Source organism: Salmo salar, chromosome ssa20, assembly GCF_905237065.1.
Source record: "Salmo salar chromosome ssa20, Ssal_v3.1, whole genome shotgun sequence".
Taxonomy (NCBI): Eukaryota; Metazoa; Chordata; class Actinopteri; order Salmoniformes; family Salmonidae; genus Salmo; species Salmo salar.
Genome location: NC_059461.1, coordinates 41,125,352 through 41,145,115, shown reverse-complemented (window position 1 = coordinate 41,145,115; position 19,764 = coordinate 41,125,352). Strand labels below are relative to the sequence as shown.

At 47.7% G+C, this 19,764-nt stretch overlaps 1 pseudogene; it reads left to right on the top strand.

The window, feature by feature from the left end:
- The first annotated feature begins 2,868 nt into the window (after positions 1-2,868).
- LOC123729168 (F-box/LRR-repeat protein 17-like) overlaps positions 2,869-19,764 on the top strand; it is a 761,340-nt pseudogene continuing 744,444 nt past the window's right edge.

Genomic DNA, 19,764 nt, shown 5'->3' with positions numbered 1-19,764 from the left:
TAAGGAAGTGGATAGCGGCACATTTTTTTACTAAAAAACTCAGACAAAACAGAAATGCTAGTTCTAGGTCCCAAGAAACAAAGAGATGTGCTGTTGGATCTGACAATTGATCTTGATGGTTGCACGGTCGTCTCAAATAAAACTGTGAAGGACTTCAGCGTTACTCTGGACCCCGATCTCTCTTCTGACCAACATATCAATAATTTTTCAAGGACAGCTTTTTTCCATCTTCGTAACATTGCAGAAATCAGAAAAATGTCCAAAAATGATGCGGAAAATGTATCCTTTTTTTATTTTCTAGGTTAGACAACTACATTGCTCTACTCTCCGGCTACCCGGATAAAGCACTAAATAAACTTCGGTTAGTGCTAAACATGGCTGCTAAAATCTTGACTAGAACACCAAAATGTTACCATATTACTGCAGTAATAGCCTCTCTGCACTGGCCTCCTATTAGGCTAGGGCTGATTTCAAGGTTTTACTGCTAACCTACAAAGCATTACATGGGCTTGCTCCTACCTATCTCTCCAATACCTGCATGTACACTACGGTCACAAGACACTGGCTTCCTTATTGTCCCTAGAATTTGTAAGCAAACAGCTGGAGGCAGGGCTTTGTCCTATATAGCTCAATTTTTATGGAATGGTCTGCCTATCCATGTGAAAGACACAGACTCGGTCTCAACCTTTAAGTCATTACTGAAGACTCATCTCTTCAGTAGGTTCTATGATTGAGTGTAGTCTGGCCCAGGGGTGCGAAGGTGAACGGCAAGGCACTGGAGCGACAAACCGCCCTTGCTGTCTCTGCCTGGCCGGCTCCCCTCTCTCCACTGGGATTCCCTGCCTCTGATCCTATTACGGGGGCTGAGTCACTGGCTTACTCGTGCTCTTCAATGCCGTCCCTCGTAGGGGTGCGTCACTTGAGTGGGTTGAGTCACAGGCGTGATCTTCCTGTCCGGTTTTGTGCCCCCTCGGGCTCGTGCGGTGGAGGAGATCTTTGTGGGCTATACTCAGCCTTGTCTCAGCGTAGTAAGTTGGTGGTCTGTTGATATCCCTCTATTGGTGTGGGGCCTGTGCTTTGGCAAAGTGGGTGGGGTTATATCCTGACTGGTTGGCCCTGTCCAGGGGTATCGTCGGACGGGGCCACAGTGTCCCCTGACCCCGTCCCCCAGTCTCAGCCTCCAGTATCTATGCTGCAATAGTCTATGTGCCAGGGGCTAGGGTCACTCTGTTATATCTGGTGTAATTCTCCTGTCTTATCTGGTGTTCTTTGTGAATTTAAGTATGCTCCCTTTAATTGTCTCTCTCTCCCTCTCTACCTCTCCATCCCCTCCCAGAGGACCAGAGCCCTAGGACCATGCCTCAGGACTGTCTGTCCTGATGACTCCTGACTGTCCCCTGGCTGTCCTCCTGAGGTACTGACCTGTTGCACCCCCTACAACCACTGTGATTGTTATTTGACCCTGCTGGTCATCTTTGAACACTTGAACATCTTGAAGAACAATCATGCCTTAATGGCCGTCTACTCTTACAATCTCCACCCGGCACAGCCAGAAGAGGACGGGCCACCCCTCAGAGCCTGGTTCCTCTCTAGGTTTCTCCCTAGGTTCCTGCCTTCTAGGGAGTTTTTCCTAGCCACCGTGCTTCTACATCTGCAATGCTTGCTGTTTGGGGTTTTAGGCTGGGTTTCTGTATAGCACTTTGTGACATCTGCTAATGTAAAAAGGGTTTTATAAATACATTTGATTGATTGTTGCAAGGTGGTGTGGCACCGGTACCTTTGCCTTTTGGGTATGATAACCTTCATGATAGCGGTCTTTCCATGGGTCTTTTTTTTTAGGCAAACCTTGGTGCATAAACACACTTGGTCAAAACAAAGTTCCAGTGTCAAGTGTCGCTTCTCCACATTCAGACACGTGGTGGAATGGGAAAAAGAACCAATCTCCCCCAGTCCACAACGTAGCATCCCACATCTTCAGATGGCACTTGACTGGAGGCTCGCTGTCTGCTCCAACCAATGGCACACATGCGCACTGTTGCTTTGGATCATGCGAGCAGTGAATTTGGGGTACAGGCTACAGTTTGTTGTGCTTCCCCCAACACTTCTGCTGTGTCCTCACGTCGACTGTTACCAAGGCCTCAGTGCCCATTTTGAGAGAAGGAATATCCTCCGGTCTCCAGACGCGGCTAATCCGAGTGGTGTCTATGTCGGATCCAGAACGGCTGGTACAGTCGGTATTTCCTGGTTCCGAGAAGGGGTCGGGACTTGGACACCCCGTTCTAGATTTATGTGTCCTCAGCAAGCACGTCCGAGTCTATGAATTCAGAATGCTCACAAGCCACTGGCTATTACATTTGATCGGCTGGGGGCAAGCAGTGTTACACGCATACATTCTGGTCTCCCATACTCAGTCTCTGGGCTTCATAGAAAATAGAAAAAGAGCTGCCTGACTTCATCTCAGCGCATTCCGTTTCTGGGTCTCGAGTTAGACTCACTGGAATCACACTTGTCTATCCCCGTAGATGGTGTTCCGGCTCTGAATAGCCCAATTTCATCTGGGTCACATTTCAAAGGCAGACATTTTGGTTTAGCAACCTTCGTAACAGTCTTTGGTAACACTTTTAAAGTGTTTTTTTTTATATACCTGTGTGGCGCTGCAGTCTTAATTAGCCTGCACTAGTAACAACATTTGTGGAAATATGTTGTTCCAGTTTAATTAGGATAATGGAGTCTTTTAGACCCCTGTTTAGCTGTTAGATATGTCTTGTGTGGAGGAGATCTATCATCTGTAGAGTTTAATATAAAGTGGTGTGTTAAATTCTGTTAATTTATGCCCTTCTCTCTTTCCCTACCCAGAGTCTCATCTATATGGGCCATCTTCTCTCGAAAAATGGTTACCGCCTGAAGAAGAGTATGTGCAAGCTGCGCCACAAGAAGAAGAGGAGGAACTGCTTCCTTCAGGGGCTGTGCATGCTCTGCTTCATCGTCCACAACAACAGCGGGGGCCTCGACGATGACCAGTTAGAGAACGGCGTCAATGGTGGCATCGGAATTGGAGGACGTTGTCATAGTAACACAAGTGGTACCGTAAGCGGAGGAATCTGAAATGTTGGAATTGGAGCAGCAGCCGCCTCGAAGCTCGCCGGGCGATACGCTGCTCTCACTTCCCCTGAGGACTGTGCCAAGTTCCTGCTGTCGCCACGGGAACTAGCTATCTGGGAGGGCCAGGGGAGGAGTCTACTGTCGGCTGTGCCGGCCGGCTAAGCTGATCCCAGCGCTGTTCCAGAGTGCAGGCGTTCCAGTGCTAGCTGTAGCTGTGCCCATGTCTGTGGCTAGTAGTGACAGTGACTACGCTGAGATGTTGAGAAACTACCAAGGGTTTATTTATAGTGCTGCTGAAATAGTTCATTGTTTAATTATGTCATTGATTGGCCAGAGTATCCATTGACTTGATATCCCAGGTTTAAATCAGTCCCTGATTACAGATCAAAGATGAAAATCACCAGGCACTGTCTGAACAGTTTGCTCCAGTACCATAATACGTCCTGGTGTCGCTTCTAATATCATCCGTCTAATCCCTCTTCATGTGGTTCTCGGTGGTCTGTGTCTGATCCTTCTTTCTCTCTTAGGTGTGTAAGAGGAAGTGTGCGGCGGTGCGAAAGTGCTTTCTGTAAGCAGCCGCGTCTGTAAGCAGCCGCGTCCCTGGGGGAGTCCCTGGGGGAGGGCTGGAGAACGGAGGATGAGGTGGGCATGCCTCCTCTAACCCTGGGACTGGCCACTGCCAACTCCACTTCTGTCCCCTGCCCTCCTCCTCCTCGACTACCGAGGGCTTCTCTGGGATGGCTCTCGATGGCGATTCGCTGCCCCCGAGTTCTGACTCCTCAACCTTCCGCCCGCATGTGTAACGAGGGTCGTACAAAGGGGACCAAGGCGCGGCGTGTAAAGTGGTCATATTTTACTTGAATGAAAACACAAAATCAAAACAACAAAACGACCGTCAACAGTTCCGTCAGGTTACAAGGAACAAAACAGAAAACAACTACCCACAAAACCCAAAGGAAAAACAGGCTGCCTAAGTATGGTTCCTAATCAGAGACAAGGATAGACAGCTGCCTCTGGTTAGGAACCATACTCGGCCCAACACAAAGAAATACAAAACATAGAATGCCCACCCCACACCCTGACCTAACCACATAGAGAAACAAACACTCTCTCTCAGGTCAGGGCGTGACAGTACCCCCTCCTCCAAAGGTGCGGACTCCCGGCCGCAAACCTGAATCTATAGGGGAGGGTCCGGGTGGGCATCTATACTTGGCGGCGGCTCTGGTTCGGGGCGTAGCCCCCACACCGCCCGCTGATCCCTCCGCTTCTGTATGTTCGGAGGAACCAAACCGTGGATCATCGCCGGAAGCTTGTTACCGCCAACCGCCGCTGAAGACTCTAGGCTAAAGGCCGCCGCTGAAGACTCTAGGTTGCAGACCGCCGCTGAAGACTCGTGGTTGCAGACTGCCGCTGAAGGCTTCGGGCTGCGGACCGCCGCTGAAGGCTCCGGGCTGGGGAGCGTCGCTGGAGGCTCCGGGCTGAGGAGCGTCGCTGGAGGCTCCGGGCTGAGGAGCGTCGCTGGAGACTCCGGGCTGAGGAGCGTCGCTGGAGGCTCCGGGCTGAGGAGCGTCGCTGGAGGCTCCGGGCTGAGGAGCGTCGCTGGAGGCTCCGGGCTGAGGAGCGTCGCTGGAGGCTCCGGACTGGAGAGCGTCTCTGTAGGTTCCGGACTGGGGACCTTCGCTGCAGGCTCCGTGCCATGGATCCTCACTACTGGTTTCGTGCCATGGATCATCACTGGAGGCTTTGTGCCATGGATCATCACTGGAGGCTTTGTGCCATGGATCATCACTGGAGGCTTTGTGCCATGGATCATCACTGGAGGCTTCGTGCCATGGATCATCCCTTCAGGCTCCGGGCCATGGATCATCCCTACAGGCTCCGTGCCATGGATCATCACTGGAGGCTTCGTGCCATGGATCATCACTGGAGGCTTCGTTTTCTTCTTTTTGTAATGTTCATGTATTTTATAAAAAGTTTATTATTTGAATATAAGGACCACTTTCTCATCAAACCTTACCTTGAGCCATAATATCTCTCTCTCTCTCACCCTCAGGTAAATGATGACCTCCTGGTGAAGATAGCATCTCGGAGGCAGAATGTGACGGAGTTGACCATCTCAGACTGTTGTGGCGTGCAGGACCACGGTGTATGCTCCTTGGCAACCCACTGCTCCAGCCTTCAGAGGTACACTGTAAACAGCTGAGTGACCTGTCTCTCAGCACCCTGGGCTCACACTGCCCTCTGCTGGCCAAGGTCCATGTGGGCAACCAGGACAATCTGACGGACGAAGCACTCAAAGGTTCTCTCTCTCTCCTCCCTTCTCCCCCTTACTTCCTCTCTCTCGCTCTCCACTCAATCGATCAACCAAGTTTTGCAATGTATTTCTAACAAGTGTTACTCTCCCTCTTTTTCTCTTCCTCCCCTCCCTCTCTCGTGGCACTAGTTGGGAGAGCACTGTTCAAAGCTGAAGAATATCCACCTGGGCCAGTGCTACAGTATAACTGATGAGGGGATGGTGTCTCTGGCCAAGGGATGTCCCAAGCTGCAGAGAATCTACATGCAGGGGAACAAAATGGTGAGTTCCCTACCCAGAACTTAGGCGACATCAGTGTTCAGTTGACACCAGTTGGTCTGCAGAACTTGGCAGACCAACACCCTGTTTCTGTAGTGGTAGGGGAAACATTGCCTTCACGTTTTAACTTTAACCCATGAAAGGGGCAGGGAAATGTTCTGGAAGGTCCCAAAGGCTACTAGAGAACCGTTGAGTTGTGTCTCCGTGACGTGTAATATGTAACAGCTTCATTTGGGATGTGTGTTTACTGTGTGTGGGTTGGTGGGCTATTTTTGCTGTTGGGATCGTGGTACATCTGTTTCAAATAAAACGCAAATCCCAAACTCAAAACAAAATCTGTTGAAAACATGCAAAGAGGCACAGGCTAAGGGAGAGCACTGTGTGCATTTTGGATGACATGTACAGTCGTGGCCAAAAGTTTTGAGAATGACACAAATATTAATTTCCACAAAGTTTGCTGCTTCAGTGTCTTTAGATATTTTTGTCCGATGGAATACTGGAGTATAACTGATGGAATACTGAAGTATAACTACAAGCATTTCATAAGTGTCAAAGGCTTTTATTGACAATTACATGAAGTTGATGCAAAGAGTCAATATTTGCAGTGTTGACCCTTCTTTTTCAAGACCTCTGCAATCCACCATGGCATGCTGTCAATTAACTTCTGGGCCACATCCTGACTGATGGCAGCTCATTTTTGCATAATCAATGCTTGGAGTTTGTCAGAATAAGTGGGTTTTTGTTTGTTCACCCGCCTCTTGAGGATTGACCACAAGTTCTCAATGGGATTAAGGTCTTGGGAGTTTCCTGGCCATGGAACCAAAATATCAATGTTTTGTTCCCCGAGCCACTTAGTTATCACTTTTGCCTTATGGCAAGGTACTCCATCATGCTGGAAAAGGCATTGTTTGTCACAAAACTGTTCCTGGATGGTTGGGAGAAGTTGCTCTCGGAGGATGTGTTGGTACCATTCTTTATTCATGGCTGTGTTCTTAGGCAAAATTGTGAGTGAGCCCACTCCCTTGGCTGAGAAGCAACCCCACACATGAATGGTCTCAGGATGCTTTACTGTTGGCATGACACAGGACTGATGGTAGCGCTCACCTTGTCTTCTCCGGACAAACTTTTTTTCCGTATGCCCCAAACAATCGGAATGGGGATTCATCAGAGAAAATGACTTCACCCCAGTCCTCAGCAGTCCAATCCCTGTACCTTTTGCAGAATATCAGTCTGTCCCTGATGTTTTTCCTAGAGAAAAGTGGCATCTTTGCAGCCCTTCTTGACATCAGGCCATCCTCCAAAAGTCTTCGCTTCACTGTGTGTGCAGATGCACTCACACCTGCCTGCTGCCATTCCTGAGCAAGCTCTGTATTGGTGGTGCCCCGATCCCGCAGCTGAATCAACTTTAGGAGACGGTCCTGGCGCTTGCTGGACTTTCTTGGGCGCCCTGAAGCCTTCTTCACAACAATTGAACCGCTCTCCTTGAAGTTCTTGATGATCCAATGAATGGTTGATTTAGGTGCAATCTTACTGGCAGAAATATCCTTGCCTGTGAAGCCCTTTTTGTGCAATGATGACGGCACGTGTTTCCTTGCAGGTAACCATGGTTGATAGAGGAAGAACAATGATTCCGAGCACCACCCTCCTTTTGAAGCTTCCAGTCTGTTATTCGAACTCAATCAGCATGACAGCGTGATCTCCAGCCTTGTCCTCCTCATCACTCACACCTGTGTTAACGAGAGAATCACTGACATGATGTCAGCTGGTCCTGTTGTGGCAGGGCTGAAATTCAGTGGAAATGTTTTTTTGGGATTCAGTTCATTTGCATTGCAAAGAGGGACGTTGCAATTAATTGCAATTCATCTGATCACTCTTCATAACATTCTGGAGTATATGCAAATTGCCATCATACAAACTGAGGCAGCAGACTTTGTGAAAATTAATACTTGTGTCATTCTCAAAACTTTTGGCCACGACTGTATGTGTGTATGATTGTTGCTGTGTGTTTGGGCTGGTGGTTTCAGGGTGTTTTGGGGACAGTCCCTGTTAGAGTGCAGTGTGATGACAGGGGGTGGGGGGTCTGCATAAACACAACAAGTAAATATGAATATTCAACACCTTGGGGTTGTGTGCCAGGCCAGCTGACAATGCTGGCTTTATAATGAATACCCCCCGGATCCACTGCTGTGATTTTACATTCTCTCTCTCACTCACTCACTCACTCACTCACTCACTCACTCACTCACTCACTCACTCACTCACTCACACACACACACACACACACACACACACACACACACACACACACACACACACACACACACACACACACACACACACACACACACACACACACACACACACACACACACACACACACACAGTGATCTCTGAGCTAGCTTCCTGTATTAGCTGGTTGTGTTGGGGTGGAGTCTTGGTCACTTTCGTTAGACACCATTACTCTGCAGGTGTCGAGGTTGTGTTCCTCTTCTGCAGGGGATTTGGACATCCTGACTTCCTGAATCTCTGGCCCCAAAAGCTTGTTGGACATTTTACATTTATGTCCACTTCTTTCCCAAAGTAGGCTATCAAAAAGACAAGGAATGACTAGAACACTTGAGGACTGTTTATTGTATAGCCTACCCAGTTTTACATGTTGTCTCGGCACTCGGCAGTAATGCACTGTTCCCAGTGTAATTTCTGAACGATCCCTGACAGTGTCTCTCCTCCACCACTGGAGGTCACTGTTCCTCCACTACTGAACATGGACAGTCAACAGGTCTTACACTATGAGGTCAGATAATTTTTTTAATGATTTTAACTAAGCCACAGTGGCCGGCTAGAATCCTCTACATTTGTCAGTTCCATGAAAAGCTTTCCTGAATATGTACTGTATGTACTGAGATGTGCAATTGACTTCTGTTTCCAAGTCTATCTAGGCCTTCCAGCATTGCATCATAATCCTCATTATTCTCTAACCTAATGCATTTGTCTTCCTTTCCTCTAAATATTCTCTCTCCTCTCAGGTTGATTATGCTCTTGATTAATTAGTTCCACTTAAAGTTGTTTAACAATAGCTTGTTTAACAATAGTTTGTTAAAATCTCATTCATCACCATAATAGTTATGAAAATAGGGATTATAGTGAGGTGAGAGATTCATTTCGGCGCTAATAATATTTATAATGCTGCAGGATCAATTTCAGACAGTCATTTTTCAGACGTTAGATTGCTGAGAAGTTTTCTGGCTTCCTCTTTATATTGTGCTAGAGAGAAATGGGTTGTGAATATTTTTAGGAGTTGTTATGTCTAGCCGCACTCATTGTGTTGGCCGGATATTGTCATTAATTTGGCCTGCTATTAAGAAGGCCAGGGAAACATCCCTCTCTCCCCTCCGTAGAAGACTCTCATTATCTCACTGGGGCTTCTCTCCCCAACTGTTTTGAGAAATCAAATTTAATAGCACGATATCTTTTCTAATGAGAAATGTAGGACCAGATTAAAGCATTGATTTCACCTCGTTAAAAAGGAAAGTGGGCAAGGTGAATTATTTACAGTTGTCTTGTAGGTTTAGGGACAAGTGTCCTTATCTCTGGATTAGAGTTAAGCTGCTGGTTTTCATGTTGTCTCCTGTGTTTAGCTACAAAACTGGATTCAAGTATTTCCATTTGCAGACATTTAGTGTGGGCTGAGGATAAACATATTGACTAGCCTGTCCTATATGCCCTAAGGAATCTAGCCTATAAAATGTTTTGAGGAGAGAATTTAGTTGGCTATGAGTTAGGGGTGGGAATTTGACATTTTTTGACTGTTGGAGTACTTGTATGTAATGGTTATGATAAATGAAATGACTCCCCAAAAATTCAGCTTTTTTTTTAACACAAGGCCCGCACTGGGGAAAAAACATGTGCTGATTTATCCATATGCCAACAGTGTGCAACAATGCCTAATTTATCATAACCATTACAGATTACAAATCCTAATTGCTAAATTGCTCCATATATATTCGGTGAATAAAAAAACAAGTGCCATTTTAAGAGTCATTAATTCAGAGCGTAATATTAACTGGTTATATTATATTGTGGAACACAATCTATTAAAAGGCAGTAACCTCAGCAGTGGCGCTTGCTTGTAGAAGTCTATGGCTGTGCAATGGCACAGCCTTGTTTTGTTCATTTAGCAGACTGCTGCTATTTGCCGAGCCCTTATCACAGTCAAGACACACTTATTTTATAGTAAAAAAAATGGAAAAGAACTGTGATATAAAATAGAACAGAAAAGTGCAAAGTGGTGAGCCTATGTTTAGGGGGGTTATTAGCCAAGACTAACCAATTCAAAATTGCACTTTTGCAAAGTGCAAAGTAGGGTCGTCACTAGTTACCACAGCCACAAAGTCATAAACCCCGCCTATTTCTACAATTTATCTTCTTCAAATCTGATTTTAAACCTAACCCTCAACCCTAACCTTAACCACACTGCTAACCTTATGCATAACCCTAACCTTAGCTTGTGTATAAGGGGATATCGGCTGCGCTGATAGATGACGTGAGATACATTTGACAGAAGTACCGAAAGTAACACAAATTCTATTACCAAACTGTTTTTCATGTTCTAGTATCGAAAAAAGTACAGAAGTTTGGGTATACCGTGCAACACTAGTGTACACTTTCCTCTGTCCTGTGGGGTTAGGAGGTCAGGCACCAGCAGGTCTACTCTGACATCTGAAGTATTTACAAAACATCTTTATCACAACGTCTGTTCACTCACTGACAGATCCAATTCTGTAACTCCTTTTCAATAGAGGTCTTCGGCTCTACCATCTCTCTCTCTCTCTCCATCTCTCTCTCTGTCTCTCTCTCCATCTCTCTCTCCGTCTCTCTCTCCATCTCTCTCTCCGTCTCTCTATCTCTGTCTCTCTCTCCATCTCTCTCTCCGTCTCTCTCTCTATCTCTCTCTCGCTCCATCTCTCTACCATCTCTCTCGCTCCATCTCTATCTCTGTCTCTCTCTCTCTATCTCTCTACCATCTCTCTCTCAATCTCTCGCTCCATCTCTGTCTCTCTCACTCCATCTCTCTCTCTCCATCTCTCTCTCTCGCCCCATCTCTCATCTCTTCCTTTCTTCTCGCATCTCTCTCATTCTATCCCTTCTATCCTCTCGCTTCTTTTTCTCTCTTTATTTTTACCTCTCCCCTTCCCCTCTACCTTCCTTATCTCTCTCTCTCCCTCTCCTCTCTCTCTTGCTCTCTCTCTCACTCCTTCTCCCTCTCTCTCTCTCCCTCGCCCTCCCTCCCTCCCTCTCGCTCGCTCCCCTCCCTCTCGCTCTCTCTCTCGCTCTCTCTCTCTCTCTCGCTCCCTCTCCCTCCCTTTCTCGCTTCTCGCTCCCTCTCTCCCTTTCTCGCTCTTCCTCTCTCACTCGTTCTCTCTCTCTCTTCTCCCTCTCTCTCGTTCTCTCTCGTTCTCTCTCGCTCCCGCTCTCTCTCTCTCCCCTCCCTCCCTCTCTCTCGCTCCCTCTCGCTCTTGCTCCCCTCCCTCTCTCTCTCTCTCGCTCTCTCGCTCTCTCGCCCTCTCTCTCGCTCTCTCGCCTCTCTCTGCTCCTCTATCTCTCTCTCTCTCTCGCTCCCTATCTCTCTCTCTCACTCCCTATCTGCTTCGCTCCTTCTCTCTCTCCGTCTCTCTCTCGCTCCTCCTCTCGCTCGCTCTCTCTCGCTCTCGCTCCTCTCGCTCTTTCTCTCGCTCTCTCTCTCGCTCTCTCTCACTCTCTCTCACTCCCTCTCACTCCCTCTCGCTCTCGCTCTCTCCCTCTAGCTCTCGCTCCCCTCCCTCTCTCTCTCACTCGCTCTCTCTCTCTCTCTCGCTCCCTCTCTCTCGCGCTCCCTCTCTCCCTCTCTCGGTCCCTCTCCCCCTCTTCCTCCCTCTCTCGCACCCTCTCCCTCTCTCGCTCCCTCTCGCACTCCCTCTCTCCCTCTCTCGGTCCCTCTCCCTCTCTTCCTCCCTCTCTCGCTCCCTCTCCCTCTCTCGCTCCCTCTCTCACTCCCTATCTCTCTCGCTCCCGCTCTCTCTCACTCTCTCTCGCGATCTCTCTCGCTCCCTCTCTCCCTCTCTCGGTCCCTCTCCCTCTCTTCCTCCCTCTCTTGCTCCCTCTCCCTCTCTCGCTCCCTCTCTCACTCCCTATCTCTCTCTCTCTCTCTCGCTCCCGCTCTCTCTCACTCTCTCTCTCGCGCTCTCTCTCGCTCCCTCTCTCTCTCTCGCTCCCCTCTCTCTCTCGCTCCCCCCTCTCTCTCGCTCCCTCTCTCTCTTGCTCCCTCTGTCTCTCTCTGTCTCTCTCTGTCTCCCTCTGTCTCTCTCTCTCTCCCTCTGTCTCCCTCTGTCGCTCTCTCTCGCTCCCTCTCTCTCGCTCCCTCGCTCTCTCTCTCTCTCGCTCCCTCTCTCGCTCTCTCTCATGCCTCCCTTTCCCCATCTCTTTTCTTGCCTCCACTCTCTTCTCCCAAATGTAATGTAACAGGATCCTGTCTCTCTCTTTCAATCAATGAGGATTGGAGATGATCCCTCACTCGCTCTGTTCCTCCTCCTCCCCTCTTTCTGGCTTTCTTCTAATTGAATAATTAAAAAGCTGGAGGATGTTTCTGTGCGGTCTCTCTCCTCTCTCTTTCTCTCGCTCTCTCTTTCTCTCTCTCTCTCTCTCTCTATCATATTCTGCTGGTGGTTTATCTCCTCTGTGGCTCAAGGCTTCCTGCTCTCATCAGAACATGCAGTGTATAGTCTGTAAGTGTTTCACTTTAATATTTTTATGAAGGGAGTCTGCCACAATAAGCTGGTAAAGCAGACAGTTTCTGTATCTAGCTAGCCTATTCTATGGGTGTTGTAAGAAGGACTATTCTTCAGTGTGTATAAACATAGGTTAGGAATAATGTCGTGGCCTGTGCGACTAGCCTAGAGTATCTTCTGTCTCCCACCTTCCGTTTCCCTGTCAGATCTCAACTGGTTAGCCAGCTCCCACCTTCAGTTTCCCTGTCAGATCTCAACTGGTTAGCCAGCTCCCACCTTCAGTTTCCCTGTCAGATCTCAACTGGTTAGCCAGCTCCCACCTTCCGTTTCCCTGTCAGATCTCAACTGGTTAGCCAACTCCCACCTTCCGTTTCCCTGTCAGATCTCAACTGGTTAGCCAGCTCCCACTGTCAGTTTCCCTGTCAGATCTCAACTGGTTAGCCAGCTCACACCTTCAGTTTCCCTGTCAGATCTCAACTGGTTAGCCAGCTCCCACCTTCAGTTTCCCTGTCAGACCTCAACTGGTTAGCCAGAGCTGGCTGGCTGTGGGTGTTGGCCAAAGGAGTCTGAACAGACTCAGAGAACAGCTATTTTTGGGCTCCAGTGATTTCTGAGTTCCTCAGGTGAAGCTCTGATGTTTGGGTCTCTATCTCTTTTTCTCTCACTATTTCTCGCTCTCTTCCCTGCAACCACGCTCTCTTTTTCTCTCTCTTCTCCCTGACGGCTCTCTGTGTCCACACAGAACAAGGTGAACTGGCTGGTTTGAACTGGCTTAACGTTTCTCTCTGCTATGCTGCGCCGTGGGAAGAAGAAAAGAGAACTTAAAAAAAGAAAGTGGGTTTTTAAAGAGATGTTGGGATCACCTGTAAAGAATAAAAGTCTGTTTGTGTTCTCCTATTTGACTTGTTCATAGTTAGACTCTCAGAGTTGTAGCGATTTGTTGTTGTCTGTTTTCAGACCTCGTTTTGAGCTCTTGTTGATTTGCCATATTCTGTTCTCTCTCTGTCTGCCTCAAAGGATAAAGACTTACAGAATACCAAACTCCTCCTCATCATCATATTAATGTGTCCTAGGAGAGAGACGGCCTGGAAGTTGAGCTGAGAGTTTTATAAATGCAATACAGACAAGGCCTATCTGCTCAACAGATCACACCCATTCTTCTGCGTGAATAACTCTATTCCATTAGTCCCTTAAATTAAACACGAGTATATCGCAATTTAAGGAACATTTTGCATCATAGGCACTTTTCTCTCTCTCTCTCTTTTAATTTCCCTCCCGCCTCTCCTTTCCTGGTGGAATCAAAGCACTTTTGTTTTAATTTTCCAGTGAGGTGATAGAATATGAACTGTCTGTCTGACTTGCTTCTGGTAACATGTGTCTGTCTGTCCAACACACACACACACGGTTCTGATTAAACACCGTTTTAATTAGCTTAAATGTGTGTAAGTGTAAATGGATTTGGAGATGACCTACAATAGATTACCATGTGCCCTCAATTTAGATCTAATTAGTCGCAAATGTGAATTTCTCTCCTTTTTCCCTGAGACCTGTCCATCTTGGCTAATCCTCCCAGCTTGTCAGAGGGTGGAGTGTGACAGCTATATTTGTGTGAATAGAACTCAGACCACGGACCACGGACCACAGAACGCGGACCACAGAACGCGGACCACAGAACACGGACCTCAGAACACGGACCTCAGAACACGGACCTCAGAACACGGACCTCAGAACACGGACCTCAGAACACTCTGGGTGATGAGGTGTCACATTGAATGGCGTCTGTTTAGCCATTGGTCAGTCACAGATACCTCATCTCCCTCCCTGATAGGCTGAAAGTTTGTGAACATTACATTGTAGTTAAAGTGATCTGTGTAATTTTTGCTACATCAGATTTAACTGGCCAGAACAAAGGCAGACCAGGGGAACAGGTAATGAATATTCTTAGTTCTAGGAAATCTGTTCTGACACAACACCCAACTGGTTAGTTTAAACACAGGGAGACACATGGGAAAGGCTGGACAAAATGTACACTCTTGGAAAGCTTGTCCCAGGAAGTATTTTGTAATGATTAGAGATAAGTAGGACCGACGGACTGGAGGAACGCTCTCCACAGCCAGCCTTCTTCCCTCCCAGAGAAAACATCCCAGTGTAACAGAAGTTGTCATGGAGAGAAGACCAAGGCGCAGCAGGTATGTGAATACTCATATTTAATTTTAAAAAAAGGAGTAAAGCATCCACTTAACAAAACAATAAAGGTGACAACAGCAACAGTTCTGCAGGCTATTAAACGCAGTGCAAAAACAACCACCCACAACCCCAAAGAAAAACACACACACCTATATAGGACTTCCAATCAAAGGCAACTCAACACACCTGCCTTCAATTGGAAGTCCCAATCAACAACACAATCATTCACATACACAAAAACTGCCACGTCCTGACCCCAAAACGAATACAATAGCTCCATCTGCTGGTCAGGACGTGACAGTACCCCCCTCCCCCCTCAAGGTGCAGACCCCGGAATGCACCTACCAACAGAAAACACCAACAAAAAACCCATAAACAATAATCCCTAAACAATAAGGGAGGGAAGGGAGGGTGGCTGCCGTCACCGACGGCACTGTGCTACACCCTCCCTCCCCAACCCATCTATCCTGGAGGTGGCTCAGGTGCAGGACATGGACCTTGCTCCACCTTCGGCGTCGCCCACTTTGGTGGCGCCGATAGCTGCACCGGGCAGACGGGCCACTCGGGCTGACCCTGGCAGAGGGACCACTCGGGCTGGGCCGGAGGACAGGCGGGCCACTCGGGCTGGGCCGGAGGACCGGAGGGCCACTCGGGCTGGGCCGGAGGGCAGGAGGGCCACTCGGGCTGGGCCGGAGGGCAGGAGGGCCACTCGGGCTGGGCCGGAGGGCAGGAGGGCCACTCGGGCTGGGCCGGAGGACAGGAGGGCCACTCGGGCTGGGCCGGAGGGCAGGAGGGCCACTCGGGCTGGGCCGGAGGACAGGCAGGGCACCCTGGCAGATCCGGGCAGGCGGGCACCTCTGGCAGATCCGGGCAGTCTGGCCACTCTGGCAGATCCGGGCAGTCTGGCCACTCTGGCAGATCCGGGCAGTCTGGCCACTCTGGTGACTTACGACTGGCGGGCAGCTCTGGTGACTTACGACTGGCGAGGCTGGGCTGACGCACTAGACTCCTGATGCGTGGGGCTGGTACTGGACGGACTGGGCTGTGCGTCCGTATAGGTGAGATGGTGCGTACCTCAGTGCAACATGGCGCCCTCCACCTCATACACACCTCCCTGTAGTCACGGGTAGCTGGCTTACGGCTCTTCCCTGGCCTGGCCAAACTACCCGTGTGCCCCCCCCCAAAAAAAAATCTTGGGGCTGCCTCTCGGGTTCCCTTAGCTCCCTTAACTTGTCCTCCAAGAATTGTCTTTCGTCCTGCCAGGTCCATTCCTCCATTTCTTTCTCCCGTGGCTTCCTCCTCTTCTGCTGCTTGGTCCTTTGGTGGGTGGTTCTGTAACAGAAGTTGTCATGGAGAGAAGACCAAGGCGCAGCAGGTATGTGAATACTCATATTTAATTTCCTAAAAAAGGAGTAAAGCATCCACTTAACAAAACAATAAAGGTGACAACAGCAACAGTTCTGCAGGCTATTAACCTGTTAGGGCTAGGGGGCAGCATTGACACGGCTGGATAAAAAACATACCCGATTTAATCTGGTTACCACTCCTACCCAGTAACTAGAATATGCATATACTTATTACATATGGATAGAAAACACCCTAAATTTTCTAAAACTGTTTGAATGGTGTCTGTGAGTATAACAGAACTCAAATGGCAGGTCAAAACCTGAGAGATTCCTTTACAGGAAGTGGCCTGTCTGACCATTTGTTGAACTTCTTTTCCATCTCTATCATTTACTAAGGATCTCTGCTCTAACGTGACACTTCCCACGTCGTCCATAGGCGCTCAGAGCCCGGGAAAAAACAGAATGTCGTCATTCCAGCCCCAGGCTGAAACACATTATCGCCTTTCTCAAGTGGCCGATCAAGAGACACTGGCTTATGCGCGTGACCCCGACCGCCCCCGCCTTTGGGATTTTTTTCCTCTGTTTGCCGAAAAGGAGATTCCCTGTCGGAATATTATCGCTTTTCTACGAGAAAAATGTCGTAAAAATTGATTTTAAACAGCGGTTGACATGCTTCCGAAGTACGGTAATGGCATACTTAGAATTTTATTGTCACGAATTGCGCCATGCGCGTGACACTTCTTTACTATTTCGGATAGTGTCTGGAACGCACGAACAAAACGCCGCTATTCGGATATAACGATGGATTATTTTGGACCAAACCAACATTTGTTATTGAAGTAGCAGTCCTGGGTGTGTATTCTGACGAAGACAACAAAAGGTAATGAAACTTTTATAATAGTAAATATGATTATGGTGAGTGCTAAACTTGCCGGGTGTCTAAATAGCGAGCCCGTGATGCCTGGGCTATGTACTTAGAATATTGCAAAATGTGCTTTCACCAAAAAGCTATTTTAAAATCGGACATATCGAGTGCATAGAGGAGGTCTGTATCTATAAGTCTTAAAATAATTGTTATGCTTTTTGTGAACGTTTATCATGAGTAATTTAGTAAAATGTTAGCGAATTCCCCGGAAGTTTGCGGGGGTATGCTAGTTCTGAACGTCACATGCTAATGTAAAAAGCTGGTTTTTGATATAAATATGAACTTGATTGAACAAAACATGCATGTATTGTATAACATAATGTCCTAGGGTTGTCATCTGATGAAGATCATCAAAGGTGAGTGCTGCATTTAGCTGTCTTCTGGGTTTTGGTGACATTATATGCTGGCTTGAAAAATGGGTGTCTGATTATTTCTGGCTTGGTACTCTGCTGACATAATCTAATGTTTTGCTTTCGTTGTAAAGCCTTTTTGAAATCGGACAGTGTGGTTAGATTAACGAGAGTCTTGTCTTTAAATGGCTGTAAAATAGTCATATGTTTGAGAAATTGAAGTAATAGGATTTTTAAGGTTTTGAAAATCGCGCCACAGGATAGCAGTGGCTGTTACGTAGGTGGGACGAATTCGTCCCGCCTAGCCTAGAGAGGTTAAACGCAGTGCAAAAACAACCACCCACAACCCCAAAGAAAAACACACACACCTATATAGGACTTCCAATCAAAGGCAACTCAACACACCTGCCTTCAATTGGAAGTCCCAATCAACAACACAATCATTCACATACACAAAAACTGCCACGTCCTGACCCCAAAACTAATACAATAGCTCCATCTGCTGGTCAGGACGTGACACCCAGTGACAGTCTCCTGTCTGTGTGACATGGACGATGTGTCTACTTTGGCTGGAACATGTTGTTGGGATGATGTGACATTACTCGCTACTGGACATGAAGGATTACAAAGGACAGGAACTGACTCACTCTCTCTCTGTGTCTCTGTCTCTCTCTCTCTCACCCCTCATTTTCTCTCTCTCCCCCATGTTATCTCTCTCTCACTCTCTGTGTCTGTCTCTCTCACCGCCTCATTTTCTCCCCCCATGTTATCACTCTCTCTCTGTCTTTGTCTCCTCTGTCTCTGTCTCTCTCTCTCTCTCTCTCTCTCACCCCTCATTTTATCTCTTCCCCATGTTATCTCTCTCTGTGTCTCTCTGCCTCTCTCTCTCTGTGGTTGTCTATCATTGAGGTAACCACCAGTTAGATCTGATGTGTTTCTGAGCTGATGGGAAGCTGGTCCTTGTAATGATTACCATCTCTATCTCCCAACACAGGGGAGCAGGTTGTTGGATGCCCCCCCCCCCCCACTCCCCAAATTGGCACCATTTTCCCCGTTTCCCTCACCTCCCAGACTCCCCCTTTCCCTCACCTCCCAGACTCCCCCTTTCCCTCACCTCCCAGACTCTCCCTTTCCCTCACCTCCCAGACTCCCACATCCCTTCTTTTCTCCCCTTGCTCTCCCTTTCCTTCTTACCCTCTTTCATATACCTTACACTTCTCCCTGTCTCTCATTCACCTCAATTTATTACCCCCTCTCTCACTCTCTTAGGTCTCCTTCCCCCTCTCTCTCACCTCTTCCTCTCTCTCCCTCCTGTTTCTCTCCTGTTCTTTATTTTCCTCTCTCTTCCCTCTGTGTGTTTGTGTACTCTCATTTCCTCTCTCTCCTGTAGTCTTTGAAGTCTAGCTATCGATCCGTCAGAAAACCTGTGAAAGCTGTTTCATGTGGTTAGGAGTGAGGACCCTCTGTTGGGGGTCATCCAGTTGATCATCTCTCAGGTTCACAAGTCATCAGGTCTATTAATGAAAGCTACTGTGTTTCCTCTGACGGCCTGGCTGGCGGACTGGACCTAGACACACTGCTATCAATATGGAGGAAGAAAAGAGGAAAGAAGAAAATGGAGAGACGCGAGCGATGAGTTTTGTAAATGTCACGACTGGCCTCTAGATATGAGTGTCTGTGAAGTGAACTGTCCATTTGAGCTTTTCTGGGGATTACACGGTGACAGTCCATGTTGGACAAAGAGACTGGTTGGAAGAAATGACTGTGGTTTAAAAAAAGATTCCTCTGGCGACAGGAAATAATTTGTGTGAGTGAGAGGTTGTTCAGGTTAAGGCTTGGTGTTTGTTATATAGCTGGTAGGGATGGGCATTTTGAAGTTTCACTATTCTAATATTCGAATATTTTGCTGCACTTCCCATCCTTGTCTACAACTTCATTCCACGCGGTGCCAGAGGAATGACCTAAAAATTGTCAAAGACTCCAGCCACCCAAGTCAGTCTGTTCTCTCTGCTACCGCACTGCAAGCGGTACCAGAGCGCCAGGTCTGGGACCAGAAGGCTCCTGAACAGCTTCTACTCCAAAGCCATTAGATTGCTGAACATTTAATTAAGCGGATACCTGGACTTTCTGCTTTTCACCCCCTACATACAAGTACATATTACCTCAATCAATCACCTTACCAAACCTATAAGTACATATTACCTCAATCAATCACCTAACCAAACCTACAAGTACATATTACCTCAATCAATCACCCCAACTACCTCGTACCCCAGTCCACTGACTCGGTACCGGTACTCCTTGAATATAGCCTGTATATAGCCTCGTTATTATTATTTTATAGTGTTACTATTTTATTTATATTTTCCTACTTTTTAACTGCATTGTTGGGAAAGGGCTCGTAAATAAGCATTTCACGGTGAAGTCTACACTTGTGGTATTCAGAACAGGCATGGACCCAGCTCACTAAATTGCTTTTAAACGATGAAAGACAGACAAGGTTTCTATCAACGTGGAC